The sequence below is a fragment of the Panthera tigris genome, chromosome B1, assembly GCF_018350195.1.
Source record: "Panthera tigris isolate Pti1 chromosome B1, P.tigris_Pti1_mat1.1, whole genome shotgun sequence".
Taxonomy (NCBI): domain Eukaryota; kingdom Metazoa; phylum Chordata; class Mammalia; order Carnivora; family Felidae; genus Panthera; species Panthera tigris.
In genome coordinates, this window is record NC_056663.1 from 141882083 (window position 1) to 141892197 (window position 10115).

The following is a 10115-nucleotide window of genomic DNA, read 5'->3' on the forward strand; positions in this document are numbered from 1 at the left end:
GATCTCATGGTTCATGAGTTCGAGCCCTGTGTTGGGCTCTGTGCTGACAGTTCAGGAAAAAAAAAAAAAGGAATCTGGCAGTCCCCAAAAAGGACTTTGAGGGGATTTATTTCATTACAAGATACTTGGTGTTCTACAGCACAGTGATAGGGGTGCAGTGTGATTGGGTAATAATCTGTCCCCAATAACCCCATGAAGGTCAGACAGGGAACTTGTCCTCAGTGACATCTGAGACTGTGAAACTAGAAAGTGGGCACAGAGCAGGAAATAAACAGCACACCCACAGAAACACAGCCTTCATTCAGCGAATCCTTGACTCTTGAGGAGTGTCTTTCAAACCACTCAGCACTTAAGCTTCTACCTTGGAAATAAAATAGAGTATTTCCACGCAGCTGCTGCACTGCTTCCCTTAGTGCTTTATACTTGGACTTTCCCTGAACTTTGTAAGGCATCAGAATCCCCATACAACTTTTCTGATAACATCTTTCTTCTTACAAATGGTAGTTTTAAACAATAAATCCTAACTTTTTATTTAACAGACATTTAATGAATATATACTAGATACCAGGCATAGTACTAGGCCTCAGGGATACAAAAATAGGCAAATAAAACACAGTCCCAGAATATGCCCAGAATATGCTGGTACATCTGAGGTGTAGGGCAAAAGCCCTAGCCGAGGGATCTGAATGCCTGACTTTGAGTCCCAGCTTTCTTTTTAAAAAAAAAATTTTTAACGTTTATTTATTTTTTTAAATATTTTTTTATTTATTTTTGAGACAGAGAGAGACAGAGCATGAGCAGGGGGAGGGCAGAGAGAGAGGGAGACACAGAATCCAAAGTAGGCTCCAGGCTCCGAGGTGTCAGCACAGAGCCCAACGCGGGGCTGGAAGTCACAGACTGTGAGATCATGACCTGAGCTGAAATCAGACGCTTAACCGACTGAGCCACCCAGGTGCCCCTAATGTTTATTTATTTTTAAGAGAGAGAGAGACAGAGTGTGAATGGGAGAGGGGCAGAGAGAGAAGGAAACACAGAATCTGAAGCAGGCCTCAGGTTCTGAGCTGTCAGCACAGAGCCTGATGCGGGGCTTGAACTGTGAGCTGGTGACCTGAGCTGAAGGCAAACGCTTAACTGACTGAGCCATCCAGGCACCCCCTTACTTAGTAGAAATAGCACCTTAAATACCTTGAATAATGTGAATTGTACTGAACCTTAACTTTGTAATCTGGAAAGAAAAATAGGGAGGAACAATCACCAGGGGTAGTTGTTTCCTCTTCATATGTAAAGAAACGTTTGTAAAGGCACTTTTACTATATCCACCTATGTATGCTGTCAGGACTTTCACAATGCTGTGACTTCTTGAGGGAAAAGAAGGGACCATCCCTAGCTTTGTCAAAGGAATCTAATAGCAAGCAGCCCTGAAAGGAAACAACTTCAGGATGGGGACTGGTAAAGCTGACATAATGCCACACTCCCTCTTCCACTCATGCACTATTTCTGGCTCTAAGCCTTGGCTAGTTTCTGTCATTTAGGTGTTTTGCAGACCCAAACCTCCTGTTTAGATTAACCTTGCTAGCAGAACCTGGAAAAGGGGACAGGAATGCTTTCTGGAGGGAAAGGAACAGGGAAAGCATAAACTAACCTGGGGTGCCATCTTGAAGTAATTCAGGTTTTCAACCAAGTGCTCATTTTTCTAAATCTGAACTTGAAGGAATGAGATGATTTTATATGCAGACAATTAATTCCTTTCTCCAAGCAATCAATAAATGAGTGAACATCTCATATATTCTGCCTTGTGACTTTTTCTCATAGACAAGCCCCCAAATCTGAAATTAGCGAATTCAACATTTACCATTTATTTACTATATATAGAACTTGTTGTTTTTGTTGTTGTCAATGTTGGAGCATGTTGTATCTTTTAGAGGGAGTGTTTATCCATGAGAGGGTTAGTGATATTCATAATACAGTTAATCCCCCAAAAGTGATGTGCTCAGCCTTGGAATTGTGGGACCTACCACACGGTAGAGACCTTCTGAAGAGACCTTTTGCCAGCCAGCCAGGTTGGGCCCTCCCAGTCCTACTATCCTGCAAGTGAGTCAGCCTTATAAGAACTATCTCTGAAAAACCCTTGAACTCAATGCACATTTAACCTCAGTGTCCTGACTCGTTACTTAGTGTCCAGAACTCTTTCTGTTACGCTAAAGTTAACTGAAATAAATGGAGTAGCTTTGACATGGCATGGAGAGATGGGTAAAGGAGCATGCAACCGATAATTTGGCAATTCTTGAAATCAGAGATGATTATCTCAAAATGGTATATCTGTCCCAAAGCAAATATATTTTAAGTGGTCCAGGCTGCATTCTGGGACATTGTACATTATTATTTACATAACACATTCTTCTTTTATGACTTGTTCCAAGAACCATAACCTAAGTCAGATATTTCCTGTCTTTTCTTGCCATCACAGCGCTCTGGGAAGTTGATACTGTCAGTAAAGAATCATTTAGGAGACATCTGTTGAATACATCATCTTAATGCTAAAGGAAGTTTTCATTTTCTGTGAAAGTAATTATCACTTATTTTAATCTCAGATGAAAAGGCAATTGACATTTAAGGTGATATGAATAAGTAATATAAGCTTAAATTTTGCTTTTGTTATTTTAAGGTGTCTTCAAAATGAAGGATTTTTTTTAATTTCTAAGAAGAAAGGTTGCATAATTTCAAAGATCCTCAGGTCTGCTTAATTACATATATTATTATGTTTTTTAACCACACTCTGAATAAGAAATTCTGTCTACATTCAAGAACAGAACTTTTTTTTTTTAATTTACATCCAAATTACGTAGCATATGGTGCAACAATGATTTCAGGAGTAGATTCCTTAATGCCCCTTACCCATTTAGCCCATACCCCCTCCCACAACCCCTTCAGTAGCCCTCTGTTTGTTTTCCATATTTAAGAGTCTCTTATGTTTTGTCCCTCGCCCTGTTTTTATATTTTTGCTTCCCTTCCCTTATGTTCATCTGAACAGAACTAAATTTTTAAGGAGGGGTTAAAGCTTTCCAATTTAGAGGAGTTCTCTCTAGGAAAAAAGAGTAGGATTAACAATACAAAATTAGATATGAGCGTGAATGTTTATTTAAGATGAAGCAAATCAAGAAAAATTGTAAATTTTTAAAAGCTGATATATGCTAACTGGCCCAGTTACTTATTGCTGTGCAGTGAATCGCCCTAAAACTTAATGGCTTAAAATAACGATAATCTTATTATTGTCACTCACAGTTCTCAGTTGGGCTGAGCTCAGTGATGCAGTCAGTCCTTTCTCAGGGTCCTTCATGAAGTTGCATTGAGATGGTGGTTGGGGCTGGAGCCATCTTGTGGCTTGCTCCCTCACATGTCCGGAGTGGGGGCTGACTGTGGGCTGGGCTGAGGCTGGTGGCCAGAATGCCTGCATGTGTGGCCTTTCTCTGTGGTCTTTTTACTTCCTCACAGCATGGTGACAGGCTTAAAGAAACCCAGGTGAACACTGCGCCTCCTTTTACAAACTGCCCCTGGCAATCCCATTGTTTCTATACTAGTTTCATACTGCTACTATAACAAATCACCATAAATTTAGTGACTCAAAACTACACAAATGTATTATTTTATAGTTCTGGGGGTCGAAAATTTGAAATGAGTCTCACTAGGCTCAAATCAAGGTGTTGGCAGAGCTGTGTTCCTTCTGGAGGCTTCTATGGAAGAAACATTTCCTTGCCTTTTCCAGCTTCTTAAGACCATCACATTCCTTGGCTTGTAGCCCCTTTCTTTATCTTCAAAGCCAGTATCCTAGAATCTTCAAATCCTTCTCAACTCTGACTCTTCTGCCTTCCTTTTCCCCTTTTGAAGATCTTTGTGACCTTTCTCATTCACAGTATGAGCTGTAAAACTTCAGGGCATCATTGAAAACTAGCCATACTCATTAATTAGCTTCTCTGTTTCCTTATTGCAGAAACATATTTTGAGTTTTATGTTATCTGTGTCAACATCAATATTTTATATCAAATCAGCAATAATTTTTTTATTAATAAACTGCTTAATGCATGGTTATAAAACTCTTTGCCAAAGTTAATGGCTTCAAACTCTCCGATTACCTCTTCATAAGATGATAATATTGTAATATAATTTTCTATAGAATTTTGTAAAATTTAGTCTTTCCTCAAGCATGGCTTAAAAATTAAAATAAAAAAATTGTTGCTACCTTAAGATATTTCTTTCAGTTTTATGACTCATTAGGAATATCATAATACATGAAAAAAACTGGATAAAGTTTTTCTTAAATAAGACATCAATCCTAAAGTATAATATTTGCATGTTTCTAAGTTAAAAATAGTTAAAGTGGTATGTCCCCAGATCAACTTACCCTTAGCCAGATCCCAAAATACTGGTGGACACTCAAATACCTTTAAACACAGGAGAAAATGGTGCAGTGGAATTTGACATGGAGAGAGACAGCAGCCTTAACTGACTACAATTAAAATGTCTTCCTTTTGCAAAACTAAACAAAAAAGGGGGGGGGGCTCTGCTAGACCCCCACCCCCCTGCCCCGAGACCTCAGGAAGAGCCTGTGCAAGTGAGGTCCTCTAAAGCGACACAATAAATCCACATCAGCTTCACAATAAATCCACACTTAGTAATCAATAATTAACTGTCAACCATTATACTAAGTGATTTATATGTATTGACATAATTTTAATGGCTGTAACACACATAGAGGCAGAAAAAGAGGTCCGGAGAGTTTACGTAACTTGATCCCACACCAGGTACTGGTGGATTCAGGTGGATTCAGTATGCACTAGCAGACTCCATGACCCACACTCCTTTTTTTTTTTTTTTAAAGAATTTTTTTAAAGTTTATTTATTTTGAGAGAGAGAGAGAGAGAGAGCCAGAGGCGAGGGGGCAGAGAGAAATGGAGAGAGAATCCAGCAGGCTCTGTACCACCAGTGCAGAGAGCCCCATGAGAGGCTTGAACTCATGAACCGTGAGATCATAACCTGAGCCAAAGTCAGCTGCTTAACTGACAGAGCCACCCAAGCGCCTCTGTGACCTCACATTCTTAACCACTATTTTACATAGTGATTCTGGTATCAGGAAGAAGGAGCATAAAACTCCAAATTTGGACATAAGCTTGCTCCATTTAGTGCATTTCTTAAATTCATGTAAAATGCTTGCATTAGTAGTTTAGGTTAGCCTAAATCAAGGCAATTTAGATTTGGATGTTTTACTAAGAAAATTAATAAATTAGCCACCTGCATACTTGTGCAATGTGTTTTTCTTTTGTTGTTATTTTTTTCTTAAATAGCAAGACATCGGATTTTTCTCTGCCAAAGTAATCTGAAAAGAAGTTGTCCAGGGGTGCCTGGGTGACTCAGTTGATTAAGCATCCAACTCTTGGTTTCGGCTCAGGTCATGATCTCATGGTTCATGGGTTTGAACCCTCTGTAGGGTTCTGCACTAACAGAGTGGAGCCTGCTTGGGATTCTCTCTCTTCCTTTCTGTCTGCCCCTTCTCTCTCTCTCTCTCTCTCTCTCTCTCTCTCTCTCAAAATAAATAAATAAACTTAAGAAAAGAAAAGAAAAAAGAAATTGTCCAGATAGAGACCAGACCTACCTGGATTAACTCTTCCCTGGAATTTTGAATTAAAGTGTTTCTAACAAAGAGGCCAATTGTTTGAGCACAATTTCACCACTCCAATCACAGGAAAGCCAATAAGGGAAGAAAAAAGAGGCACTTTCTCCTCTGCCTTTCTTTAGACATTGCAGGGAGATGTCTAAAGACTTAAAACATCATGTGAGAATGTCATATCAGTAGTTGGCAAATGTCCGAGCAATAGAGAGAAATTGCTGCTGTGTTCCTACTGGTCTTAATAAGGGGCTATTTTGCAGATATCTGGGCTGTTTTCCATCTTAGGATATGTAAATATTTTTTCTCTTTGTAACAGAAGATTGTAATCAGCAAATACTCTGATTGCCCTACCATGGTTAGTTGTACTCTCCTCAGAACCTTCATGAGGAAGTCAAGCTCTCTAATCATTCACTGCTAAAAATAGCAGTTTTGAGCCTTACTACCTGCACTGGACAGAAGGAAGGTGGACCTGAGGAGGGGTAGCACAAATACTATGTGGAAGATACTTCTCTTGGCATGAACGCAGAGGTTACCAATTTACTGTGCTTATTGTGTTGTGCAATGTTGGTAAGTTTTTATGATGGACATAATATCTGATCTTCATTTAAACACAATAGAAACTTATTGACTCATTCTGCATGAAGATTAGCCTCTAGAATATTCAGGTTTTTGTAGCCATGTGTTTTATAAATGCAGCCCACACTGCATTTTAAAATTGTTGCTGCTTCTTTGTTCAATTTAATAAACATTAACAGGGCAGCTGCTCTATAGGAGGCACAGTGGTAGAAATAAGAGATACAAAGTGGCTACGGTTAAACACTCCCCACAAGGAGCTCCCAGCCTAGTAAGGGAGAATCAAGTCTACAAATAACAATATTACTCTCTGATCTAGGACTGTGCCCAAAGTATAGCAAACAAGACCTGGGAACAAGTTGTATCAAGAGGGGGAAGGGAGATTAGGTAAATCCGTATATAGGACAGGATTATTGCTTGCTTCTAGAAAAGTTGCTTTTACTCTATGGCTCTATCTTCTCCATTCAACTCAGAATGTTGTATTTATTTTTAAAACTGAGCTGTTTCTGGGGCACCTGGGTGGCTCAGTCGGTTGAGCATCTGACTTTGGCTCAGGTCATGATCTCGCGGTCTGTGAGTTCGAGCCTCACGTCGGGCTCTGTGCTGACAGCTCAGAGCCTGGAGCCTGCTTTGGATTCTGTGTCTCCCTCTCTCTCTGCCCCTCCCCCACTCATGCTCTGTCTCTCTCTCTCTCTCTCTCTCTGTTGAAAATAAGTAAACATTAAAAAAAAAAAAAAACAAACTGAGCTGCTTCTGTCCTGAGAACAGATTAGGAGCATCTGAGTTTTTCAGGTGTTCATATTGGTAGAAGTTCTACCTTCAGAATGTTCTTTTAACACTGGTGTTTGTCAGGTATTTGTGATATTCATTATCTTAACTAAAACTACTTCAAATTACATTTTATGACTTATTTAGGCTAAGTCAGAATATTGCCATTTCCCTATAAATGGATTCCTTTAATGTATTTTAATTATGAAGATAATAAAAACACATTAGAGAAAATATGGAAAAAGGAATCACCTATAACCAAACCATCCTACACAACTAATGTGATTGTGGTGATGTAAAATCTGCTGGTCTCTTTTCTAATGTTCTAAAAAAAATTTTTTTTAATGTTTATTTTTGAGAGAGAGAGACAGCACGAGCAGGGGAGAGGCAGACAGAATGAGAAGCAGGCTCCAGGCTCTGAGCTGTCAGCACAGAGAGCCCAACGTAGAGCTTGAACTCACGAACTGTGAGATCATGACCGGAGCCAAAGTAGGACGCTTAACTGACTGAGCCACCCAGATGCCCCTCTTTTCTGATGTTTTTAAAAAATCATACTGCTGAGGGCCCCCTGGGTGGCTCAGTTGGTTAAACGTCCGACTTTGGCTCAGGTCATGATCTCGCAGTTCGTGAGTTCAAGCCCCGCATCGGGCTTTGTGGTGACAGCCCGGAGCCTGGAGCCTGTTTCTGATTCTGTGTCTCCCTCTCTCTCTGCCCCTCCCCCACTCACACTCTGTCTCTCAATAATATATAAACGTAAAAAATTTAAAAAAAAGTCATACTGCTGAAATATACATACAAGAGAGTATGTATAGTTTACACACCATTTAAAGACCGATGATAAAACAAGTGATATATCCACCACTCAAGTTAATATATATAGAATATAATCTGTACCTTTGAAGCCTCTGGATGCCTTACTGGGGTCACATCCCCCACTCTCTCTAAAAGTAGTTCTAGTACTAAATTTTCAGTTAATCATTCTCTTCCTTTAAAAAATAGATTGGTTTATGTGTATCCCTGAACAAAATATTGTTTTGTGTCTGAATTTTATGTAAGTAGAATCATATTGAATGCATTAGTCTGTGACTTCTTTCGACATTATGGTTTGTTGGTTTGTTTTCCTTTTTAAGAGAAAACCTGAATGGGAGCCCAGCCTCAGGACACTGGATGCTGTTAGCTTTTGCTGCCCTCCTGGATCAACTTTACGTTTTTGAGCTTCCTACATGTTTGCCTACAGCCATAGCAATTTTAATTGCTAGATAATGTTACATTGTATGAAAATACTACATTCTATCCATTTTACTGTGGATGGATTTTGGATATCTTTCCAGTTTATCATGATTATAAAAACTGCTGCAATTCATGCCTCCCCCCCGCCCCACCACATCTCTTTGTACATACATCCAAGAGTTTTTCTATGTTAGATACCTATAAGTGGAATTTTTAAGCCTCAGGGCATGAGCATTTTCAACTGGATTGAGTAGCATCAATGGATTTCCTGAGAAGTTGAACTAACTTCCACTCCCATCAACTCTCTATGAGAGTTCCTGTGGTGACACATCCTCACCAACAGGTTACCTGTTTTTTGATACGTAAAAATAAAATTCAGAATGACTTACAAGTCTGTATCTTCTTCTTTATATAAAGCTAACCACAGAGCAGATGCTCAGTAAAAATTCTCTGGTGGCTAGATTTTGGAGACTATATTCTAGAAAATTCAAGACCACTATACTTAAACATACAAGTTCTATTTCCATAGATAAGAGAATGCTCTGCTTTTATTTTTAAATTAACAAATACGTACATACATAAACATATATGCAGACACATACATACACTCAAACACAATATGTAATGCTTGATTATTAACAAAAAGCATGGGGGCAAAGAAACACTATTTCTTCAGTTAAAAAAAGAGAACCTGAAATTTTTCTACCGTACACACCCACACACGTACGTGCATGGTGTATATGGCACACACGTGTGTGTGTGTGTATGTTCCTCCTTAGATATTTGAATCTGTGAATAAATGGGTTTTAAAACATTGTAATTTGAACATAGTAGTCCATTTCACATGCTCCTCATTTGAAACCACTGATTAGAGGTTCTCAAATTGTGTAGAAATCAAATTAAAAATACATAGTTTAGAGGCACCTGGGTGGCTTAGTCGGTTGAGCATCTGACTTTGGCTCAGGTCATGATTCCACAGTTTGTGAGTTCCAGCCCCGCATCAGGCTCTGTGCTGATAGCTCAGAGCCTGCAGCCTGCTTCAGATTCTGTGTCTCCCTCTCTCCCTGTCCCTCCCCCACTCATGCTCTGTCTCTCTCTCTCAAAAATAAATAAACATTAAAAAAAAAAAAAGCCAAAACATAGTTTAGGGGCACCTGGGTGGCTCAGTCAGTTAAGTGTCTGACTTTGGCTCAGGTCATGATCTCACGGTTTATGAGTTCAAGCTCTGCATCAGGCTCCATATCAATAGTGCAGAACCTGCTTGGGATTCTCTCCCTTTCTCTCTGCCCCTCCCCGCTCATGTGGTCTCTCTCTCTCTCTCTCTCTCTCTCTCTCTCAAAATAAATAAACTTAAAACAAAATAGATACAGAGCTCCTGGGAGGCTCAGTCGGTTAAGGGTCTGACTCTTGGTTTCAGCTCAGGTTGACATCCCAGTTCCTGGGATGGAGCACTATGTAGGGCTCAGAGCTGACAGTGCAGAGACTGCTTCCAATTCTTTCTCCTTCTCCCTCTGCCCCTTCCCCACTTGCAAGCTCTCTCTATCAAAATAAACATTTTTTTAAATTAAAAAATTTAAAAATACACAGTTTAGAGTGATCTTAATTAAAAAATGTGACTCTATCCAAGAAGAAATAGTTTTGGTGAATTACTTGAAACTCTAAATTTACTGTTTCTTTATATCAGATTTTCATCCTCTTGCCATTGCTGCCAATTTAAAACCAAGTTTATTTAAAAATATGTATCTTTTATTCATCTGTCGATACAATCAATTTCAACTTAAGACTTTGGTAATTTTAAAGCCAAAGACAGTGGATTCATGCAATTTTGACATATTTCAAAATCAGAATATAAAAATTTTAATGATAGTTGTAAAAAAATAAA